This window comes from Parasteatoda tepidariorum, chromosome 3, assembly GCF_982258835.1.
Source record: "Parasteatoda tepidariorum strain Cologne lab strain chromosome 3, Ptep-v5.0, whole genome shotgun sequence".
Lineage (NCBI taxonomy): Eukaryota > Metazoa > Arthropoda > Arachnida > Araneae > Theridiidae > Parasteatoda > Parasteatoda tepidariorum.
The window spans coordinates 38952221-38966935 of record NC_141757.1 but is presented as its reverse complement, the minus strand read 5'-3'; the positions used below and the strand labels follow the sequence as shown (position 1 = coordinate 38966935).

Sequence of the window (14715 nt, the reverse complement as noted above, 5' to 3'; positions counted from 1 at the left end):
CGATTTTAACTCAATATTGTCTAGCGTCTTTTTTAAAAACGTGTTATTTTTTTACTTAGATCAAATGTTTCATTATTAGGATTTATTTTCAAAAGCAAGTTAGCTTTATCTATCAAAATTCATTAATAATATATAAATAATATAAAAAAAATATGCTTAGATCTAAAGTCAGAGGAGAGTGTTTTGTTAAAACTAAAGATGAGAGTTTTTTAGGCTTAGTTTAAAGAAAAAAGTAAAGCAAGAATCGTTAAGTTTAATAGTTTGTACCTTTTATACGTATTGCTATTATTCCTGCTATTTCTATATCAGGCTTATATATATCATTGTTCTTTAACCATTTAAACGCCAATGTTCCATTTTTGAAGTGTGTGATCCATTTTTTCAAGTGTTCTATTTTTGAGATGTTTTGAGATGAGAAGCGAACGCTCTAGCCACAACGACTTGAACAGCTGGGATATTGTTGCTTTCAGTTGGGGACGTGCTGCCAAGCGTCTCTCTAGAGTGTTCTACACGTGTTCAATCGGATTAAAATTAGTGGACATCGCCGACTATTCCATGCGTGTCATATCTTCACTCTCTAACAGTTCCGTGACAGCTACGGTACGATGAGGTGTAGCATTATCGTCCATGAAGATAAACTCAGAACCCACAGCACCTCTGAAAAGACGCACCTGAGGAAGGAGAACCTCCGTACAATAGTGGGAACCGGTGACTTAGCCACCTTGGAAGATATGTAAATCAGTACAGGTACTAAGCATAATACCACCCCATACAAAAACTCCACCTCCTTTAAATCGATCTCTTTCAATGTTGTTAGATTATTGCATGTTCCTCGCTCTCACCAGATATTTATGCGTTCAGAATCACTGGACATAAAGAATTCCCCATTTCTCACCTTTCCAATGTTGTATTCCCGACAACACATTAATCGGCGTCTCCGGTAAACTGATTTTAATAGACCACCCTTGTTCAGTCTCCTGGCCTCGGGTAAGCGCGATATTGAGAATCTAATAATTTGCTGTGTGTGCCTCATGGCTGAAAGCCCTTATATAGCAAGACGGAAAAGATGAAAAACTGGCTCCTAGATTAAATAGAAATTGATATTCACGGAATTACTGCAGCTCATTCTGATTCAGTTTACTAATACAACTACAAACAATGCTAATCACTAACTGCTTATTTGTCAATAATTAAAAATGAGAAATAATTAATTTAAACAACTTATGACTTTATCTGTTTGTTAATGTTTTTACCTGTGCGTGCTATCCCTGTTCTTTTTTTACCGCAATATTATTTAGCTACCTAGCATTAAGTTTACTAACCCAAATCATTTTAATATCAATGGCCTTTGATTCAGTTTGTAATCATATAATTTACAGAGGTGGCCTTTTTGGCCAGGTACTCCGGTGCACCAATTATTAGTTTCCGCAGTTTCCGCATGGTTGTCATGCCACTCATACTGCATAGTAACCACCATATATAAGGACTATTCACTCTTAGTATAAACTAATTCGTGACTTCCGCTTCTGCGCCTTTTGGCCAGGTACTCCGGTGCACCAAGTATTAGTTACCGTAGTAGATAAAATAGATATTGTTAAATAGTTTAAAAAAAAAGAATAAGTTAACTCCTCCCAAAAACTAGCAATACTACCAGCCTTTTCTCTTTTCCGTCTCGCTTTCACCCCTGGTGAGCCTAGAGATTTCTCCTGATGTAAGCCGTCTGTTCCTTCTAGCCTGTAGGACAATACACCGGCCTTCCACTGCCGTGGTTGTGTGAGGGCAACCTCTACTAAACCTCCTGTCAGCAGGGGTGAAAGCGAAATGGAAAAGAGGACAGGCTGGTAGTAAGACCATTTCAGATGTAGCTAGTTTTCTGGGGAGGCCACTCATCCTTTTTTTCAAACGATTCAACAATGCCAACCTTTATCTTGGTTCATTCGTTATTGTTGTAGAACTGGGCATCTGAGGCCTAAATGGCCATTAACCTTTATCTTGGAAAAGAAGCAGTTTTACATGTACGCTAAAATTATATAAGGAATCTTGATAGTTACAGAAATTTTATTTTTCTCGAAAAAAATGCTAGTATGAAATGTCTTTCGTACCAGTTTTTGCTCTTTTCAGTCATACTATATAAGGGCTTTCAGCCATGTCAGACAGGTGTTTCCGTCCTGTGAAATGTGTTCCGAAGGTGTGGGCGTTCCAGAACTCCGTAGCCACTCTCGTCACACTTCCCAATGATTAAACGGATCTTACATGACTCAGATAAGATAATGACATAGCAGGCCATACAGTCTAGTACAGGGATGGCGAACCAATGACACGCGTGCCGTTTATGGCACGAGACACAATATTTTGGGCACGCCACCGATCACAATTGTTATTACACTAAGAATTGTTATTACACAAATAATTACAAAATTAATAAATTAATAATTACAAAATTACAAAATTAAAATTCACAATAACAAACAAAATAATAAACAGTTATAATAAAAAAATTAACAAATTATGCTAAATCACAATTAATAACCATAAAAAACGAGCTAAAAATAAATAACTAGCAAAAAAAAATAACAATCCTGCTTAAACTATCATCTTACAACTTAATATAAGTTATTTGTCATCTAATCTGCACCAACAGAAATCACACTGATGTTACTTTAAGTTATTTGAAGACATGGCAAAATGTATTTTTTTTTCAATGTAAATAAAGAGTTGTGAGTTAATAGTATTTAGTATTATTATTTTCTCAATAATCACGAAGTCAAAATTATTTGAAGGCACGTCTATGACCTCATTAAACAATTTTTTAGAAAAATTGGCACGTTGGTGTATAAAGGTTCGCCACCCTTGGTCTAATATATGGACAGCACAAAAATTAATATGGAAGAAAGCAATGGCTGTACAGGTGCAAGGCCAGTCTCCTCTTCTCCCCCACAACTTCTAGATAAGAAAAAGAATATTATTAAACTTTGCCTTGTCTCATTTTTCTGTTTCACTAAAGAAATAGGCATTCAAGGAGGCAATATGTTGAGAGAGTTTTAAAAGATTTATATCCGCTCTTAAAGTGTGATTCTTAACGTAGTATGGAGCATCTGCAATTGATCGTAATATCTTATTCTGTAAGATGTCAAATTTATTTAGCAAGTGATATGGTATTGTGCATGGTGCTCTGGTGAAGCGTAAGTGGTTATCTGTCTTATGGTTTGTACCCATAGTAGTTTCTTTAGGTGTGGTGAATGCTTGGATATTTTCCTAAGAGTGCCCTCCATGTTTTTCAAATGAAGTTTCTTATACAAGCATTTTATATAGACGTAGCTTATAGTAAAAGTAAATATAAGTTATTTACTCTTAATAAATTAAAATGGCAATTTGTAAAAAGAAATTTCAAATATTTTGTAATAATTTTATTCATTTCACACTGACGGCAATAAAGAAATCCACATCATCTTGTGAGAAAACTGAATCATACCATGTGATTTAATTGCCCAATAAGAATGCACGAATAAGTCAACTTTTACATGATGAGCAGGTGATAATACATATGTCTTTCGAAAACTCTGTCGTTTCGTCACAAGAAATAACTTTTTTTAATAAATAATATGCGTATTTCATAATTGATATTCTTTCATCTTACTATAGTTATTCATGACTGTTAGACTAAGTTTAGTTAATTTTCATTTTTACCTTATCTTATTCGGTGCCTTGCATGCCTAATCTGAAAATCCTACATGAAGAAAAGCCTCAGTTTTATGAAAATGGAGAGCATTCGTAATCTAGCATTTTAATTGGAAAAATCACTCTATCATTGTATTATCTAGACTCATCAAAATATACAACATTTTAGATTTCTTGATTTTGTTGATTTCATTTAAGAAAAAATATCTCGCCACGTTTTGTTCGCTCTAAAGCCCAGATAATTCTTTATGGCGAGATGATGTATTATACATTGTATACATACATATAACCGTATACATTGTATACGGTTAACCCTTTCCGGGGTAGTGTGGCCAGTGGTTACACTGGCTCAACCGCTAATTTACAATTTAGTTGTCTTTGAAGAGCCGCTCTTTTTTTTTGGGGGGGGGGGAGATTTTCCTGTTAGCTATAAGGATCGCAGTTATAAGGTAAGCTTCTTTTTCTTTTAAAATTTGTAACCTGAACTGGAAAGAAATCAAGAATCAAGTTCTTTTTTGAAGAAAATTTCAAACATCAGAGCGGGTTGCTAAAGGCATCTGGATTGGAAAATCGTGCCCCAGTCTCTCTGACAACAGTAATTCTACAAATGTTACAAACCACTAGAAATGTAAAACTAATTGCTTTTAAACGTTTATCACCTCCAATTTCTAGACAATATTGTCGAAGGTTGCAGTAGCTAATTCGTTGCTTGACTAAAATCTTCACTTGAAATTTGCTGTTCCGAAAAAGGGTTAAAAATTGTAGCTTTGTTCTGCCTCAAGTGTGAAACAATATGTGTGTATTTAAACTAAATGTTTTTTTGAATAATTTCTCTATTCAAAAGAGCTTTAAAAAACACTTAGCAAATGTCTGTTTAATTACAAGAAATTGGGTCTTAATCCAAAATGATAAGAAAGGATTTCCCGTCAGCCTCTCCTTGCCAGATAGTTCCATATTTTTTACATGTATGTATTATTATTAATCATTATATTTCAAGTGTTACTCCACGCTATGAGTGTGAAAACATTGCCATAAATCCACTCGGAAGTCGGGCCGTTGAGTTGCCGCATGATGTAGGCGGTCTTTACGCAATGAGAAGCATATCAGGAAACCCCACCCTTGTGTAGAAATTTCATTGTTAATACAGTTCAAAAATTCATTTCTTTAAAAAAGTGGTAAATAAAGAAAAATAATTTTTTTTTAATTTTTTTTTTAACATGTAGCCATTTAATAGACAATTTTTTTTAGACATTTAGTAGACAATATTTGTAACCATTTAAGGAATTTTTTAGTGTGGTAGGCAAGTGATTTAACAAGATAGATTATATTCTTATCTGTCCCTTATTGCGTTTTTCACTTTATATATTATGGAAGTGTGATTAGTATTGTGTGAAAACTTTTCAGACTTTCAACTACAACAAATATTTAGAGTAAAGAAAAAAGCTGTTATAAATTTTCTAATGAGGTGCAGGTGAGCATAGAGCTCGAAGAGCAGATAAAAGCTAGATACATAAATATAAACGCGTTGAATTTTTCTTTAAAAAAATGAGTGTCGGATTTTCAGAGAAATTCATAATCCGATTTAATTTAGTTAAGTGTCCTCAAATGCAAATTCTCTTTGGTAAGAAACACATCAAATTGATTAACATGAACCTTGACCTAACTTTTGAACATTCTTTATACGATAATTAACCTTCAATTACTATGTAGCATCCATTATAAAACTAGTTTATAATCTTATTAAAGGATTATATAACAAACAAATGCAGATTCATTTAGTAAAAATAGTTGTTATTATGAAAACTTTTATCAAAAAGTACACGATAAGCCTGCAACTTTTCAAAACGATTAACTGAAAACTGAACGCTGATTAAAATAATTGGGGAAGAAAACCGAGCTTGGTTCTCTTATTGACATATGTTACTTCTGGAAATATTTGTTCTTAGGCATTCTTCATAATTTTTTTTTAGCCCAGTTCACATTTCTATTTTTAATTCTGTCCCTTAATAAAACAGTAAAAAATAAACGGAATAGAAAACTATATTTCGAAGATGTTTCTTAGCTGCTTCTTTTTTTTTTCTTCTTCTTCTTCTTGGCGTTATACGTCTCTTTATAACGTTTAGCTGATGAGCCTATCAGATCACTTTTTAAGTTGTCTGCGCAACGTATTTCCAATCTTTGGGATTGTTAACAAAACACAGCTTGATTTTTCTGAGTACACAGAATAATGCATGAATAGAATACTTTTTCATAGATTTAAGTTTTTTTTTTAAAACGCGTCGAACAGTGGGTAATATTTTACAACAAAAATTTGAACAGAAAAAAAAAAATTAATGTCAAATTTTTCATGAATATTTGTTATGCTTTGGTTTAAGGAAATTTCGCTTTTCCTATATTAAATGCAAGAGAAACTCCCTCTGCCCCTTAAGAAAAATTAAAGCTCAGTTTACACGTTCTAAATAAAAACTTATTCAGAAATAGATAAAAACAGTTTCAGTTCTATTTTCAGACACATGGTAAAAAATGCAATTTTTCTAACATTCAGAAGTTTAACCTGTTTCTACTAATAATTCCATTTAGATTCCTTTTCTGATTCCCATTAATTGAGGTCTGCCATCCTTCTACGCTTTTGGGGAGAATTTATTCTATTTGTAACTAAGTTTATGCTTTAATATATAATTCTTCGTTTTGTAAGTTTGATTTACAGTTATTTTATTCGTCCCTCCAAGTAAATGAAGAAGAAACATCACAACATTTCATAAGAAACAACGCTTTTTCCAGCTCTCCCGTAGAGAAGCTTTCAAAATGTTCGCAAAATTACCAAATATTCTGTCAGCTTGTTTTGCCACTGAATGAAAGAAATTTTGCAAGAAGCTTAGTATTCAGCAGCCCTGTTAATAAAAGCACACATTATAAATATTTTATGCTAGAAGTTTCTGTACCCTGTTCGCTTTACTTCAAATCCCCACGATTACGACAATCATTTTTTGTTTATTTATGTTAAACACAAAGTTACTTGTAAATTAAAAAAATTATTCCTTTTAACGTACTAAAGGCCAGTGTTCCCAAGACTAGAACTGGTAACTCAGCTATTTCATTCTTGAAATTTATTCAGGTGATATTCTTTCATTCGTGTTCACCATAAAATGTTTATAACACAGATAACTGTATTTTGATCTTTGATAAAACAATTAGAATGAACTTTAAAATTAAAGTGCTAATTCACTTAGTTTTAAGTGCCCTATCATCAAAATAACGTGGGCCCTCACCTTATTGGACCAATATTCATGAATCTTGGCTCAATAAGGGTTAAAAAAAAAGGCTGTTATTTTCCGATATCGGTCCTATATGGTATTGTCAGATTCACCCGATATTTTATGTTCATTTTTAAGCCAATATAAGCCATTTATAGACCATTCTAGGACCAATATTAAAAAATCTAGACATCCTAATATTAGTTCCTCCTTGCATGTTAAGGTGTTTAATTAGTTTTATCAGGATTGTTTATTGTTGTACCACTTTATCTATTTTTACATGCATTTAATATGTTACATTTACTCGTCGTGCGAAAAAAATAGGTTAAAGGTCAATAAATGCTATATATTTGTTTTAATTATTACTATATTAAGACCCATCTGATATTTCAGAATTATTTCCCGATTTTGAACTGTAATATTAAGTTGGTTGTGACGAGAGTTTCGTCTGTTTATTGTTTAAATTCCGTATATAGACTGGATATAATTTTACACGAAGCTTATAATAAAAGTAAACGCAACTTTTTAACCCTTTGGATATGCTTTGCAGAAAATTAAATAAGAAAATTAAATCAGGAAACGCGAAGAAAATTGTGGTCATCGTGTGCAAACCAGCAACGAACCGATTTGCTTTATTTTTACACTTAATTAATAGTTTATATTATCAAAAATAAGTGGGACCGTTTTTATCCCACTGCTCATGAAAGGGTTAATAATTGTAATAAAGGTAAAAAGTTTAGATACTGATTTAAGTATGTTTAAATGATAAATAATTAAGGTCAAAGCATAAGGCTACTTTACATATGAAAAAATATCGCTTTCTACTTAAATTAGGAATATTATTCAAAATCAAAAAGATGATACGAGAGGATAGTAATTAAATATTTGAGGTAAATACCTTTTAATTAGGTAGATAGAAATAATGTACAAGCAAACATTACCTTTTTTACCCTCTCATGCATATTGGTCTCATAAAGAGCACCTATATATTTTTGCTTCATGGTGTCATTCAGACCCGCATTTATGCTATAATTTGCAAGTAGTCCTCACAGTTCTTGGAAACCACACCAGACTATTCAAGACAGTTAAAAGAATATGATCTCTTTGGAAGTCGATGGAGAATTCGAGAAAGAAATGAAAATATGACTGACAAACTGAGGGCAAAGAATATATAGGGGAAAGAATATAACCCCTATATATTCTTTGCTGAGGGCGTACTTTCCATGATCTTTACCAGTTCTATACCTGTTCGAACCGGCAATTTACTACTAATCAGGTGTTCTGTATCGGTACATTTTAGTTATTCGCTGCATCTTTTGTTTATTTATTCGTCATTCGCTTATTATTTATTCGGTGCATTCTACAGAGTCTTCAATTTTGCTCGATATTTCTACTCGATTGTTGACTAAAAGAATCTCTCAACACCTTAGTTATTCTAAAGAGTTCATTTTTTTTTCTGAAAACCTTTTCAGTAGCTCATTTTATTCTTACGAATAGCATGAAATTCCTATTGTACCGAAGTCGAATTATACCACTTTGTTTAAAAGCCCTCTTCCGCATTGGAAACGGTTGAGAAAATTTCTCCTCCCACCCCCTGTCATTTCAAGGTTATGTTTTATTTCGGAAGTAACTCTCAAAAATTCGAACGTTTGTGAAGGCTGTGGGAATGTGTAATGCGCTGTAAGAAACTTTTTTTCAAATTTTCCATAATAACTAATTTTTTGTGCTTGGTTAGCTCACAATATTATGGTGAGTAATAAATTTTTCTCGAATTTTTGTATATTGTAATAAAAATAAAACATTATTCATTTTCGAATTTCAATCATACTTTTTAGATTTTTTTTACTGCTTTATTTGTTTATTTACTGGGCTGCCGTCTACTATGGTTTTTGCAAAATAATTTATGGAGTGGTAGACAATAAAAACATCAAAAGCTTTCAGAATTTTTGATAATTTTGCTAACTTCATAAAACACTTAACACGAAAGAGATGGAGTTGAGAATGATAAAAAAGTTTTGTGTTATTCGTTTTATTTTTGGGTTTGAAAATAAAAATTAAACTGGCATTTTATATAAACTTTTCAATCATTTACATGCAGTGGTGTAGAAAATAACAATACAAAGACATTAAAACATAAATTTTACTACCGCCGGAAGAAATTTTCCCAATAAGCGGAGAAAATTGGCAGCCCATTTATTTTATTACTTTTCATTTAAAAAAAAAAGGTAAATATTAATATTCTCTTGGCAAACTTAAACTTATAGCGTTGTTGTTTATAGTATGATATGTATAGTTCCGAAATAGCTCACATTAAGCTGTGTGTGTCTATTTTCTAATAAAGAAAAAGTGGTACCACACTTGTTTCATTATTAGTATTTATTTTGTAAAAACAAGATAATTATATCTTCTTCATTATATCGATGATATGCATATTTATATTTAACCCCTTGGGAACGGGTGATTCAGAAAAGCATTCGTACAAAATCAGGATCAGGATTTATTTAAATAAAAAACGGTAACTTAAATGTAGTCGTTTTTAATTCGACAGACTTACTTTGCTTTTACTTTAATTATTGTTTGTTTAATCATATATATAATCAATGTTAATTCAATGTATAACTAAATAGTTTTAATTTGAACAAAGTAATGGTGAATTAATTAATTTAAACTATTATAACTCCGCCCACAAATAAACTGCTAAAGAATTACTTTGATTACCAGTTTTATCTTTTTACCCTGGTTGATACGGTTTTATGCTGGCACGTATTTGTGACACTCGGCGCGAAAGGGTTAAATCGAAAGTCAATGCACTAAGCTGCAGTGGTAACTAACCAGGGTCGCCACGAGCGACTAAGACTGCGAACAGTGGTGACTGACAGAATTCAAAATTTTATTAAAAGAGATTAAAATTAGCAACTTTTTATAGCATATTTGTTTTCAGTTTACCATGGAAAGTCAACGCAAAGAATGCTTTAGCTTCAAATAGGAATAATTTGAAATGCAACAGAAGCGAAAAATATAATGAATATTAATATTTCTTCCTGTGTGTATCGGTGCATGGGAGAATTTTTGTGGGAAAATTTTCCTTCTTGTTATTTCAGAATTTTATCACAAATCCCAAGCATTTTTTGCTCATTTTGATTTGCATACTTTTCAGAACCAAGAACTACTGAATCATAATACAACATTTGTATTCTTTTTACAATATCTAGTTATGCTACGTATAGTAATTGTAGTTAAGGTTCTTAAGATACCTACACGTTCACACCACATCTATATAAGAAACCAATAAAAAGTGTAGCTTCCATTAAATCTAAATGAATGTAAGTATTATTTATAATTGTGCTAGATTGTCAATAAGAAGCTTAGGTTCTTAAGCTACCTATCAATATACACCACATCTATATAAGAAACCTATAAAAAGTGTAGCTTCAATTGAATCGGAATGAATGTAAGTAAAGGATTGTTTATAATTGTGCTAGCTTGTGAATTAAGTAGGGGAGAAGAGTATAGTGTGGACATGGGGCTGGAGCAGACAAATAGAATATTTCTGTTATTTATCTTTCCAAATTTCTCTGTAAATTTTGGCTGGTTGGCAACACTGTTGCATTTTCATATAAAGTGACATAGTTAGGGAACAAATTTGAGAACAAAGAAGTTTGTGAAAAAGTAGCTTTCTAATTATTTTTTTTAATTTCAACTGAAAACTATTTTTATTCATAGTTTTGATTAATAAGAGTTATTATGTTATGAATTAATATATTTATTAAAGGTTTTAGAAATCATATTATTTTCTATGCAAAATTACGCAAAGTAATGATTACAAATTTATAAAATGATCGGACTGCAAGAACCCTAATACAAAGGCGGAAGTTATTAATTCCGTACATAATGCTGATGTAACAAATAAAGATAAGCAAATGCTTTCTTTTTTTAAAAAAATAATATTATCTCTTAAGAATTTTACTGCCATCTTATCACCAGGCCTTATATATTTGTTTTAATTGTATATGCACACAAAGATGCCAACTTGCTCCGGACTGAGAATAAATATTTTCTAATGGTGGTGTTTAGTATGTGATTCTTGGCTTGTAAATTCGATATATAGGGATTTTAGCTACCACTATTTCTAAATGATTCAATGGTATCTGTGAAACGCCACTTTTTCATTTCCATCGAATCAAAACGAGTTAATTCTATTCAATGAAACAATACCAATGGTTGATAAAGACAAATATCTTGGGCTCATCCTCAGTAGCAAATTCAGTTGGAATGATCTCATCAATAGCAAATTCAATTGGAAAGATCACATCAAAAGCATAACCAGTTAAGCAGCATGCAGTAAACTCCAGGTACTACTTAATAAATCAAACATGGCACATAAAAGATTGATCTATTTATCCGCCCCATCCTTATATATGCCACGACCTCAAAATAGATGCAGTAGACAAATATATAGCAAAATTAAATAGCAAATTCTATGAGAAAACCATCCATTGCTCTGCAGCAAATTTCAATGAAATATTCATATATGCAAATCTAACTGAAAACAAGAACTTCAGACCAATAACAGCATATTACTGCAGTGATGCATCACATTCCCGACATCAATGGCATATACGTAACCTCGCCATACTTGCTTAGCTCAAATTGTACACATATTTTTTACATTATGGTTTTAATACCCAACTCCATATAACTGCACATTCAGAATTTAATGATCCACACGAATACTCCTTAACTTCATTTGCATTCCACCACCTCATCGAAACACTACGAAGTTCAAGTTAAAGTTGAATGGGAGAAGGGCCTCAAGCTACCTCAAATATTTCATACAGTTCAGATCAGTTCATTTCCGAAACCGAGGCAGGATCCTGTAATCATCGTAAATCGTGAGTTATTGTTATGCTGTGTTGAGCCTATTAAAAAGTTAACAAAATTAGCCGAAAGCCTGCAAATTTTAGTTTACGGTTCTCTACCGTTTTTTTTTTAAAAATATTTTGCGGAAATTGGAGCAGTTGGCATCTTTGATAAATTTCGTGGCATGGTGGCCAAATCATTGTAAATAAACTCTTTACCAAATCTTGAATATTTCCACAACTTAATATATATTCAAGAAACATTTCTAGCTAAAAGAGGAGAAAGGGGTTGGAGTTTAATATTAATTATTGTAAAAAAAAAATTAAGATTATTTACTTGCAACAATCTTTTTAGACTAAAATGAATTCCATTTTGATTTTACTCACTCCTTTGTAAACAACAAAAGATTAAATAATAAGTAAGTTTAAGAGAAACCCCATATCACGGGACAAGTGTGAACAAAAATAAATTTTAAAAAAATATTATTAAATCCTATGCATCCAAATTAGTCTACGCATCATTCAAAATGTGTATAAAAAATACTAAATATGTTTAAATTAGTTGTTAGTAGTTTTTTTTTTTTTGAATTTGTAAAAATTTGTTTTGAATTTGAGAAAATTGAAACACATTAAATATGAACCCCCCTATCTCCTACAATTAATATACATTGTTTCTAATTTTAAAAATTTTTCAAAATAAGTGATTTTGAAAAGCTACATAGAGAAAACACTAGGAACGTAGTCGGAACTGCAAAAAATATTAGCTTTTCCATGAGTATAGATATTATATGGTTTTGAGTATAGGTATTGTAATTTTTATCACTAAAACTCATCGCAAGGACGAAGAACGTAGAAAAATTTTATGGATAATTGTATGTTACGTAACAAAATGAAAATTAAATAAAAATTAATTATATTAAGTAATATTTATATCTAACTTCATTAAAGTTAGTTTGAAACACATTTAGTCGAGATTTTCTAAATTTGAGTTATTGGATTTTCGGGTCTATAATGTTCTTGTTACGTAATGTTAATGAAATGTATGTTATGTAACGTATGTTATGTAACGTATGTTATGAAATGTATGTTATGTAATGTATGTTATGTAATGTATGTTATGTAATGTATGTTATGTAATGTATGTTATGTAATGTATGTTATGTAATGTATGTTATGTAATGTATGTTATGTAATGTATGTTATGTAATGTATGTTATGTAATGTATGTTATGTAATGTATGTTATGTAATGTATGTTATGTAATGTATGTTATGTAATGTATGTTATGTATCTAATGTTATGTTAATGTATCTTTGCAATTGTAAGCATGAATGTATTTTTTTTATTAAATATGAATTTATTTTTGTTTTCACTTTTCCAAAACAAAATATTATGCACATAATATACTCATCAACTTATAATATGTGCAACTCGTAAACCAACGGTAAAGATACTTTACTGTCATATTAAAATAAGTAGTGCTTTATTAAAATTAATTTGTATTGAAATTTATTTATATTAATTTTATATAAAAATTTCATCTATATTAAAATTAATGAATATTAAAACTATTTTGCATTAAAATTTATTTATCGTATAATCATTATATTTGAGAATTTATACTTCATGTTTAATTCGCGTTAGGTATAATTTATATTTAAATTACAAAAACTAAGAACACCAAAACATTGATGAAACCATTCAAAAATTTAACCCGCGCTTAAATATTTGAATAATATGAATGTTTGAAATTGACGTGAAAGTTAAGACGTGAAGCTAATTGCTACAATCATTCTTCTGTTTCTTCTTAGTTTTCTTTCCGTGGCTCTTATCTATCTCACAAAGAGAGTAAATGTCTAGCATTTTCTTTATCATTGAATAGGAAAATAATTTGTCGTATTAATTTAGATGAATCGATTCATGCTGATATTCTCCGATTGTGTTCGGAGAATCTAGCCCTAATCTAGCCTTAGAATCTAGCTCGAAGGGCATCTGCTCCATCGTCTGATTTGATTTAAAAATAATGAGGGAAGAGGGGGGGGTAAGAAGGGCTTACCTTACCCAAATTAAACGATAAATCAGTTATAAGTTTGTTGAAATAATGAAAAAAACACTATGTTGAGAAATACGAATAAAATAAAACAAAATGGGATAAGGGAAAGACTATTTACAATATTTATATTTGTGCAAATTAACTAGAATTGATGAAAATCAACAAATATCTCGAATCCCTGCGTCACTACTCCCCCCCCCCTCCCGATGAGTTTCTACGGTACTGAGTGAAACAGTTCATCTTGACGTGTTGAGTAAGTTAATTCGAGGGGTTGAAGTATTTAGATAATACTCCGTCATTTTGAAAAAAGGACTAAATTTGGACTAAATTGGCTGGACTAAATTTGGTTTTTTCTTCATTTAAATCAAAATTGAAGATTTGATTGAAATTACACTTCGTAAATTCCCTGAAGGCGAATGTAGACACTTGTCTAAATTTATTATATTCTCCTACTTCTAAGAAATTAATGAAATTTTAGAATTATTTTTTTCAATGGTAGTAAGGGATACGTTTTAATATTCTAATAAAGGAAAATTAGAAAAATTTTAACTAACACTACTTACAGATATATGTATTTAAACAAATATATAATCCTTTGCACTCAATTGTAACATTTGAGCAACACCTCTACTGGGAGAAACGGCCTCTGCACGGATTACCTCGAAATTCGATCTTTTAGTGGTCCGAACGTTGTGACATCTAACGTAATTATCTCCACTGTCCAGTTAATGTTCGTTATGTTGGACAACTAAATTGATTCGTACTGAGGCCTTCTTTCTTCTAGGATGCACTATTGAGCATTTTTCTTTTCCGCAGTCACTTTTCAAAAAAAGAAAAAGTTGTACCACAAGTTCATTACTAGGATTAATTT

At 31.2% G+C, this 14715-nt stretch overlaps 1 protein-coding gene across 1 annotated transcript in view; it reads left to right on the top strand.

Moving 5' to 3' along the window:
- The first annotated feature begins 2943 nt into the window (after nucleotides 1–2943).
- The window catches only part of LOC122270708 (basic phospholipase A2-like), a 30825-nt gene continuing 19053 nt past the window's right edge, over nucleotides 2944–14715 (top strand). The window contains exon 1 of the mRNA XM_043049177.3: nucleotides 2944–3182. The gene's annotated coding sequence lies outside the window, so the exon portion shown is untranslated. The remainder of the gene's footprint in view (nucleotides 3183–14715) is intronic.